The sequence below is a fragment of the Spermophilus citellus genome (genome assembly GCF_964194105.1).
Source record: "Spermophilus citellus genome assembly, chromosome: 7".
Taxonomy (NCBI): domain Eukaryota; kingdom Metazoa; phylum Chordata; class Mammalia; order Rodentia; family Sciuridae; genus Spermophilus; species Spermophilus citellus.
The window spans coordinates 117,576,998-117,587,656 of NC_138188.1; positions in this window are offsets into that span (position 1 = coordinate 117,576,998).

Sequence of the window (10,659 nt, forward strand, 5' to 3'; positions counted from 1 at the left end):
CATGTTGGCTTAGGATCTGGCTTCCTTAACAAGACTCCTAAAGTGCAAGATGTAAAATCAAGAATCTATAAATGGGATGAAATCAAACTAAAAAGTTTCTTCATAGCATATAATAAATAATGTTAAGAGAGGGCCTACCAAATGGAAAAAAAATCTTTACCACACTCACCTCAGATAGAGTATTAACTCTAGGATATATAAAGAACTCAAAAAACTTAATACCAAAAAAACCAAGGAACCCAATCAATAAATGAGCAAAAGAACTGAATAGACATTTCACAGGAGGATGAATACAATCAATCAACAAATATATGAAAAAATGTTCAACATCTCTAGAAAGCAATTTGAGAAATGGAAATCAAAACTACACTGAGATTCTATCTCACTCTAATAAAAATGGCAATCATCAAGAATACAAGTAATAATAAATGTTGGCAAGGATGTAGGGGAAAGGGTACACTCATACATTGCTGGTAGGACTGTAAATTGGCACAACCACTATAGAAAGCAGTATGGAGATTCCTAAGAAAATTAGAATGGAACCACCATTTGACCTCGTCATCCCACTCATAGGTTTATACCCAAAGAACTTAAAAACAGCATATTACAATGACACAGCCACATTAATGTTTATAGAAGCTCAATTTACGATAGCTAAACTATGGAGCCAACTTAGGTGCTATTCAACAGATAAATGGATAAAGAAATTGTGGTATATATACACAATGGAATATTACTCAGTCTTAAAGAAGAAGGAAATTGTGGCATTTGCCAATAAATGGATGGAGTTGGAGAATATTATACTAAGCAAAATAAGCCAATCCCAAAGAACCAAAGGCTGAAAGTTTTCTCTGATATGCAGATGTTAATTCACAATAAAGGGTGGGGGAAAATAGAGATATTTTGTACTAGATAGAGGGGAGTGAAGGAAAGGGAGGGGCTTTGGAGATTGGAATAATAGTAGAATAAATGGGACATTATTACCCTATGTGCTTATACAATTACATGACCTGTATAACTGTACAACATGTACAACCAGAAGAATGAGAAGTTATACTCCCTTTATATGATATGTCAAAATGCATTCTACTGTCATGTATAACCAATTAGAACAAATAAAAAAATTCAAAAAAGAAAAATAATCTGCCATATTAATACTAGAATGAATAAACGAAATATGTAGGCATAAATATAACTGTATACACACACACACACACACACACACATATATATATATACATGCATACAGACACACACATATTAATATATAATGAATAATAGGAACATTACCAAACCCTGATAAATTAAAGTTCTAAAGAAATGTAAAATCAGGCATGGTGGCACACGCTTATAATCCCAGCTACTCAGGAGGCTGAGGCAGAAGGATTGCAAGTTCAAAGCTGGCCTCAGAAAAAGGGAGATGTTAAGCAACTCAGTGAGACCCTGTCTGTAAATAAAAATACAAAATAGGGATGAGGATGTGGCTCAGTGGTTGAGTGCCCCTGAGTTCAATCCCCGGTACCAAAAAGAAAAGAAACAGAGATTTTACATACATATGGATAGGAAAACTCAATTGGCAACAGGTCAGTTATTTTTAACTTGATGTATAAATTCAATCAGTTCCAACCAAAATCCTAGCAAATTGTTTTGTGGACATTTACAAGCTGATTCTGTAGTTTAAACAGAAAGGAAAAGATTTATAGTAGTAATAAAATATTGAAAGAGAAAAACAAAGTTGAAAGACCCAACACTACTCAATTTCAAGACTTACTGTAAAGTTACAGTATTTAAGACACTGTAGTATTGGCAAAGCAGTCAGAAAATTTATCAGAGAAACAGAATAAATACCCAAGAAATGGACACAAACATAGTCACTTAAGTTTGACAAAGGAGCAAAGACAGTATGATGTGAAAGAGTGATCTTCTTAACAGATGTTCATGGAACAACAGAATAACCACATACCCCCCCCCCCCAAAAAAAAAAAAGATCTAGACACTTACCTTACACCTCAACCATATGAAAAAAAAATAAAAAAATAAATAAAATAAAATAAAACAACAAAAAAACCCATCTAGATTCTAGGCACATATCTCAAACTTTTTACAACAATTAACTCAGGATGGTTCATATACCTAAATATAACATGCAAAACTGTAAAACTCTTAGGAAATATCTATAGAAAATTTAGTTACCCTTCAGGTTGGTGATAAATTTTTAAAAGCACAATACCAGCAGCACAATCCATGAAAAAAAGAAATTACCAGATTAGATTTCATTAAAATTTTTTAAAAAACTAATCTTTGAAAGAAATATCCAGAAAATGAAACTACAATCCACAGACTTGAAAATAGTTCACAATATATACTTGATGAAAGACTGGTATTCAAACTATAGCAAAAATTCTTAAAACTCAATAATAAGAGAAAAATAGGCTGAATAAAAAAGGGCCAAATATATGAACATCCACTTCACCAAAGAAGATAGGCAGATGGCATATAATCACATAAATATGCTAACAATCATTTGTATTAAGAAATTAAAAGCTGAAACTATGAGACACTACTATCCACCTATTAGAATGGTTGAAAAATCAAAACACTAACAACACAAATTTTGGTGATTGTTGCTTAGGATGCAAAATTGCACACCTACTTAGACAGCTGGACAATTTTTTGTTTTGTTTTGTTTTTCATTTTTTACAAGATTAAATATACCCATACTGTGATCTAGCAGTTGTGCTACTTACTACTTATTCATGAGTTGAAAAATGTATATCTTTACAAATGCCTGCACATAAATGTTGATAATTAATTTATTTAAAGTTGCCCAAACTTGGAAACAGCCAAGATGTCCCTCGATGAGAATATGTATAAATAAATTGTGCTAATTCCATATAGTGGAGTACTATTCAGTATTAAAAAGAAATGAGCTGATAAACCACAAGGAGATGTTACAATCCTTCAATGCATTTTGTTAAGTGGAAGAAGCCAATCTGAAAAAGCTGCATCTTATATGATTCTAGCAATGGAACATTCCAGAAGAGGCAAACTTATGGAGGCAGTGAAAAAATCAGTGATTGTCAGGACTTGGAGGAGGGGAAGGATGAAGAAGTGGAATACAGAAGATGCTTTAGGGAAATGAAGCTATTCTGTATCGGTACTGTTAGTGTTGGGTACCTGTCATCATGTATAGTGAAAAACTATGCAATGCTCAACACAAAGAGTGAGCCCTAATGTGAATTATGGAGTTTAATTAGTAAAGTAATATTGACTGATCAATTGTAACTAATGTAATAATGATGCAATATATTAATAATAAAGGAAACTAGAGGCTGGATGGGGAAGTGAGGAGAACATGAGGATTCTCTACCTTCGACATAGATTTTTTTTTCCCGTAGACCTAGACCTGTCAAAAATAAACTATATCAATGTATTTAAAAAGCAATTAATAATGGAGGGACAGCAGCAATTTTATCATAACAAATATAAAGGAAAAATAGAAATTATAAGTCATAAATAAAAGCATTTTCTTGGAAATATTTGCATTTTAAATAAAAATCCCCCACTATCACCAAAAATATCTGAATATTGTTTCTGCTGGATAAAGCATTGATTTTTTCTGACTGGAATGATTGTCTTATGCAGATGTCAGAGCAAATGATCGTTGTCATCACCTTACATTATGGAATCCATGAAGCAACCATTGACTATAGGATATGGTTTCTGGGCAGACAGTAAAAGTAGATAAAGGGCAACAACAGTAATAAACATTTTGAAAATGTCTCTGTGTGCTGATCTTGCAACATATGAGGTTGTTCAGAGAGAGAATGAGATGGTCTTTACAGATGAGATGATTCAATATTGCAGTTTCCATTTAACAATGTCATTCATTGGATATTTTGTGGGCAATTAAAATGTCTAAGGGAATCAGATACATCAGCCTTGATCCTCCTTTCGGAGAGCTCAGAATATAGTCATGAAAGCCTGTAGGGTAGGAGGCATTAGTATGATAAAATTGGTTAACCCTTGGCAGCTTAATGAGACTAGGGTTATTTCCAAGTAAAAGATATCTGGAAAGCATACTGGAGAAGTCACTGATTAAATCAAATCTTATTCAAGACAAAAGGGCAAGATTTATTAGTCAGAGCTAGAGAGGGAGAAAAATTTTAGGCAAGGAGAGGATGGTGAGTGCTTAAAGATGAGCAAAATGGGAGTGCAGTATGGAACTGAATAAAGTGAATTGATAGAAGAACCATTCTCTAGCAGCATCTGAGAAGGATAAATAGGAATTAAAGATTCTGGAAGTGGGATGATCTGACAGTACCCTTATTCAATAATCTAGGAGAGATGTAGTGAAGACATGAATTATACTCTTTCAGTGAAAATAAAAAAGAGAAACTTTGAGACATATCATGATGGAAACATTTATCAAGATTTGATAACCATTTCATTAAAGATGCATAAAAGGGGGGGATGTAGAAGATACAAAAGAGCAGGATATAAAACAAGTTTGGGTAGGAGAAGGTTTGGGCTTAGGCACCATGAGGATTGATGATGATGATGATGATGATGATGATTATATTAATGTTGATGGGAATTATATCAGACCTCTAGCAGAATTTGATATCATGAGACTGGAAACAAAGAGGAATTTAAGTTCTAAAAATACACTGTTAGAAGCCACAAATAGTGCACCAAGGCTGACGCATTTTATATTCCTAATAAATTAATGTTAGCCAAAACTTTAAAAGTGGATGAGTTTCTTTAATGAAAAGTGAAGAAGAAGAAGAGGAGGAGGAGGAGGGGGGGGGGATTAGGGTGGGGAAAACACTTGGAAAGAAGAGATTAACAGGGAAGAAGGAGAAGGAGGAATGTGTCTTTGAAGCAAGGAGGGAAAGCCAGACCAGGGTCAGTGAAAGGAGTGCAAGTGACTTGGTAAAGGTAGCTCAGAGTGACTACAAGATCCTTGATTTTGGTTATAAACCAGTCCATATCCAGACCCTAAAATTTAAATATTATAATACTTTCCCATAGCAAAATAGATGAGATGATTTTCTCAGAGACTTTCTGAGAATCTTTACCAGCATCATAATATTTAAGAACCTGCATCATAACCTGATATTTGTGCACACACATGGTAGATGAGCACTTAAATTATTCCTTATAAATCCAAAAACAAGCCTTTAGGATAGATCCTTTAATCCTCATCTTTATAGGTGAGAAAACTGGAATCGAGGAAATTGAATTACTAATTGCAGAGATGAGAATAAATTGAAGCTCTTCTGATAATCAAATTTACCTACACCACACTAACATCACCTTTCACAAAGGGTTGATACAGACATCCAAACCCAGGAAGCATTCCCTTTTAGGTCCTGGTACACTGGGTCCTCTTTAAGAAACAGGATAATTGGATAGTATTTCAATTGAAGAGAGAAATGTCTGGGCATTTTGAGTTTCTGATAATGATAATATAATCTCGTTTGCAATAGTTTTAGAGTTTAGAAAGTGCTTTTTCAGTTTAACATAGTATTGACATCTTCTTACCTTTACTCAATCAGAATGATTAACTCGATTTTGCAGCCAAAGGAAATGAGAAAAGAGTACGTAAACTCCTCATAGTCATAGGCTGGATCAAGACTATATGCAGATATTGCTCTTGACATTCTTGGTATGGAATTAAATTTTAAAAGGTTAAGGGAAAAATAGCTGTTATTATGTGATGTTGCAATGAGACTTAATGGTGGTGTTAGCAGTACTAATGTATTGGGGATGTTTCCAAACTGATAAGTATTCTACCAGAATAATTAAGGGAGTCAATCATATGTACCAGAGTGCAGGTAAATATGATGGAACTTGGAGGTCTAAACACTTTTGTAGTTATCAGAAGGCCGAGGGAGAAAAATAAAGTTTCGTATCATGTTGGTCCAGTAGGATTTCTTAGTTACAGGGGCTGCTTCTGAATTTCAAGATAGAGTTGGGGATCAGGAACTGATCACTATCAGAAACAAATGGCTGCCTCCTTCAAACCAAAATGAATCTTTTATTAGGTAGAGGACCTTATCTAGACTGATGCCTGAATAATTTAATGGTTCTGGACTAATGGTACCCAGAGGCATGTACGTTGAATAAATTAAGTGAGATAAGCTCTCCTTATCCTTGTGTTGCTAATACATTTCTTCTTTCTACCATCTTCTTTTGCTGTCATCATTCTAAAAAAGTGACTCAGTCTCACCTGAAGGGCAAAGAAGCTAAGTGGTTGGTAAGGTTGATGACATGTGGTATGACTAAGTATTCCCAGAATTGAAGGGTTGATCTTTCCCCCTGCGGCAAGGCACAATGTGGCAGCTGCTTTCCCGAGACTGCCCTGACTTGGTTGCCAATTTCCTTAATCCAAACCCAGTTAGTATGTAGAAGAAGCTGTGTTGAGGGACAAAAAGAAAATGGTTTGTTTGGCAGTTGACTCCTGTTCATCATGAAACACTACTGATTTAGAGGGAGGGTAGAGTTGATCACAGAGAATCTTAATGAATTGACTTTCTGACAGGGATTTATCAGGGTTTGTTTGTTTCTAATAAAACTGAACCATTTACCAGGGTAAAAATGTAAGGATTTGTCTAATCTGGCTCTGGAACTGGCTGTACCTTAAAATCACTGGGGGAGTTTAAAAAAAATTAATGCCTAAGCACCAGATATTTTCAAAGTTCTAAAATGAAAAGTAGTTTGAGAACGACTAATCTTATAACTACCCTTTTATTTGGGGATTTGGTTTTCAAAGCCTTCTCACTTCTATTACCCATTTTATTTCCATAACCACTTCCAGCACCGATCCACACAGGGTTCCTTCCTTCTCTCTGTTTTATTAAAAAGATCAAGTCAGCAGCCAATTTCCTGATTCCAGTTCAACTTTCTTCAGCTTAGTACTCTTTGTTCTTCTTTGGTGAATGAAGGACAACAGGTAGACAGAAGTGTTCATGCCTACAAGGACTTGATTATGTGACAATTAATCATTATGTAGAACACTGGAACTCTGGAGTTTTTTCAATGTTTGCTAAACATCCTACATGAAAACATTAAGAAATTCTGCAGAGCTTTCAGAGAATTATTTCTGATAAGTGCCTGCATCAAAATCATCAGGAGGTCTTGCTAAAATGAAGAGTGTAAGCTCAAAGCCAAGAGAATATATGGTCAACCAAAGGTGGAACTTGGGAGTCTGCATTTTAAAGCTATCCAAGGTGATCCTTATGCCCATGACACAAAAGAAGCATTACAGTGGAGCCCTCAGTTTTGCCTGTTGTCCCAGCGTCAGCATAGATTCCTGGAGAATCTATGGAGAATCTATTTTCACTGAGATTTAGAATTAATATTTAGGGAGCCATTTGCAACAATTGTGTTGCAAAGTGAGGACCTGAGAACCTTCAAAATCTGGTACTTGAGGCATTAGAAATATTTTTTTCTAGAATGTCACTAAGCCTGAGGTTCAGCTGGATAAACCTGGTAAAAACCAGAATGGCAACAAAACCAAAATAAGCTTTGATATTGATAGCTAGGTATTAGTTATGGATAGTCAAGAAATATCCTGCACTTCTTATGTAGGATCATCAATAATGTTTCCTGTTACAGAAAAATACGATGGGAGATCACAGCTCTAGCCGGAAGAGCATTGATTAAATTTAGTGTCAGTGGATTGACATCTTGGTTGCACCACTAATTATCCAGGTGGCATTTGGTAAGTAACTTAACTTCTCTGATCTCAGTATTTTTATTTTTAAAAAAAGTATTAATGCCTGATATGTCATGCAATAGTGATTTTAAGTTCCAAATGGTATATTAAGTAGGAAAGGGCATTATAAACTCATCTATATAAGTGCAATAATTTATAGTAGAGACAATGAGGTCTTTGCTGGCCCCAGTGGGCTACTTATTTATGTAGTAGAAACAGATATATAAATCTTAGGAGAAAATTCCCTTTATACTATTTATCAGTGTGGTGCAATGAGATATATTATTATATTTTATTATATTCTTTATCTCTTTATTAACATAATAAAACAGTATGAAGTCACTCAAAATGTATTTTCAAAGGTTTATAGATATACTCATTGTGCTAGATGAAAAATATAGCATATAACACACACAACACACACTCATATATATATATATATATATATATATATATATATATACACATATATATATATATATATATATATATACACATATATATATATATATAATCATGCCAATATTATAAAACATATGAAATATAAATTTATTAAATTTATCTACCAAACACAAGAGTAGATGTGCCCACTTTTTCCCATAAACAAAATTATCAGATAACAATATTCTATTGTATATTCATAGTATAATTTTTTAAAAAAATATATTTTTTAGTTTTAGGTGGACACAATATCTTTATTTTGTTTTTATGTGGTGCTGAGAATCGAACTCAGTGCCTCACTCATGCTAGGCGAGCGCACTACCACTTGAGCCACATCCCCAGCCCCTCATATTATAATTTGATTCATCTCTCCTTTTTGGCTATTTTGGATGTTTTCATGGTTGCGGTTATTGCAGTGTGAGGTTTCAGCAAAAATCCCTATTCATCAAAGCTGCCACTTCTGGGTCTACACTGCACATTAAGCAGTGAACATTTTGTGTATTTGTGTTTGTGTGTGTGAAAAATGATGACATCCATATTATTATACATTAACATAGATGTGTATATGTATACATATATCTATATGTGTTTCTATGTGTGGGTGAATGCGCACAAATGTGTCTACATATACATAGAGAGGGATTATAAAATTAGCAAGTCATTTTTAATTACTATTAACTTTCATTTAATTACTATTAACATTTTAATTACTAATTACTATGTTAGGCATCTCTGGAAACAACCTAAGACGATGAAAAGAAAAGTATGAGTTAAAAGATCAGTTGCTAAATTGAGATCATGTCTGGTATCTGAATAAGATGGAAGAAATGAGCCCAAGAGGATATAGATAGAAAATTGCCCTGCTTCCAACAAATAGTATACCTGCTGAGACCTAGAGCATGTCTTCTTGATGGCACTTTCAAATCAACTCTGTACAGAAGTGAGTAGATAAAATCTTTGGTCCACTGTTGGAAAAATTTCACTGAAGATTGTCCTCTTTGAAACTCCTTAAGGAACATATCTTTTTGTCATTGTTATTGCTTTGGGTGGGACTTATTTTGTTTGTTTGTTTGTTTTCCATTCATCTACTTAAGAGCTGAGAGCCTCCCTTACAGGTCCTGCCACAAATAGGGAACTGCTTTGTTTGTTGGTTAAAAGAAAAGCAACAGAATAGTCTTATGCTTTTTGTTTCTCTTTGTGGGAAAAGTAGGGAACAATTTTATCTCCAAATAACTTGGAGGTAAATAGGTAACTTTCTAGAATGAAAGTTAAGGAATCTTCATTAACAGTGTGTTAAAGTTTGAGCTCATTTCATAGTTCTACAAATAAAAACAAATTATTGAGTGAACTTTCTCATACATAAATATTTACCCATATCTTTGATAAGATCCTCCAGTAGATTCTAGAATATGAGTACTCTAGGTCAAAGGATATAATAACTTTTAAATCTCTTTGAATATGTTGTCCAGCTAATTTCCTGGAAGACTATACTAATATGTATTCCCATCAAAATGAATAAAGTGCTCACTTGACTTTGCCTAAACTTAACTGATCTCAATTAATAAGCAAGAATCAAAGAAAGAGCTTTCTTATTTTCTTCAAGGCATTCTTTATAAGCAGTGCAATTCTGTCAGATTGTCCTCTACCATTATACATAAAGTTACCTTTTACTTCCATTAAATGCCCTTCATTGGGTTGAAGAGATTGCCTTCTGTTTCTATTTTAATGAAAATTGTTCTTTAATCATGATTGGGTATTGGATTTTGTCAAATGTTACCTCTGCATTTGTTTAAATGACAATCTCACATTTATTCCATTTGCATTACGAATCCTATTGATTAAATGTCTGATCATCAACCATTCTTATAGCCCTGGGATGAATCTCATTAGGTATTGGCTTATTATCTTTTTAAAAAATATATATTGCTGAGTTCAATTTGCTGTTTTGATGGGAATTTTACAACTGTTTTCCTGAAGAATATTGGTCTTCCTTATTCTTTTTTTGTAATGTTTTCATCTGGCTTTCATATCTGTGTAATTTTGACCTCAAAATAAATTAGCAATTTTTCTTCATATTTTATGCAAAAGTTTGTGTAGGTTGATTTAATTTTTAAATTTATATAATGTAGACTTCACTAGTTTAGCCATGTGAGCCCAGAATTCCATAGATCTATTCTGGTATTCTATTTCATTTGTGTTGATTTTGATAATTTGTGTCACATAGGAATGTTGCTCATGTCATCAGCTGACAGACCAAGGAAATATACTAACTGAAGTGTGTGTGTGTGTGTGTGTGTGTGTGTGTATCCACATATCTATATGTAACTATATGTATCTATAATTTAAGCTGAACAAGAGTTCAAGCCAATGTCTCCAAATATAATTCATGACCATATGGATAATCTTAACTTCCTTCCTTGCGGACTTGTTAATTCCTATTCCAACTCGAGAAGCCAGCATCCAACCATTCACCATCCATTTACTTAATTATTCAA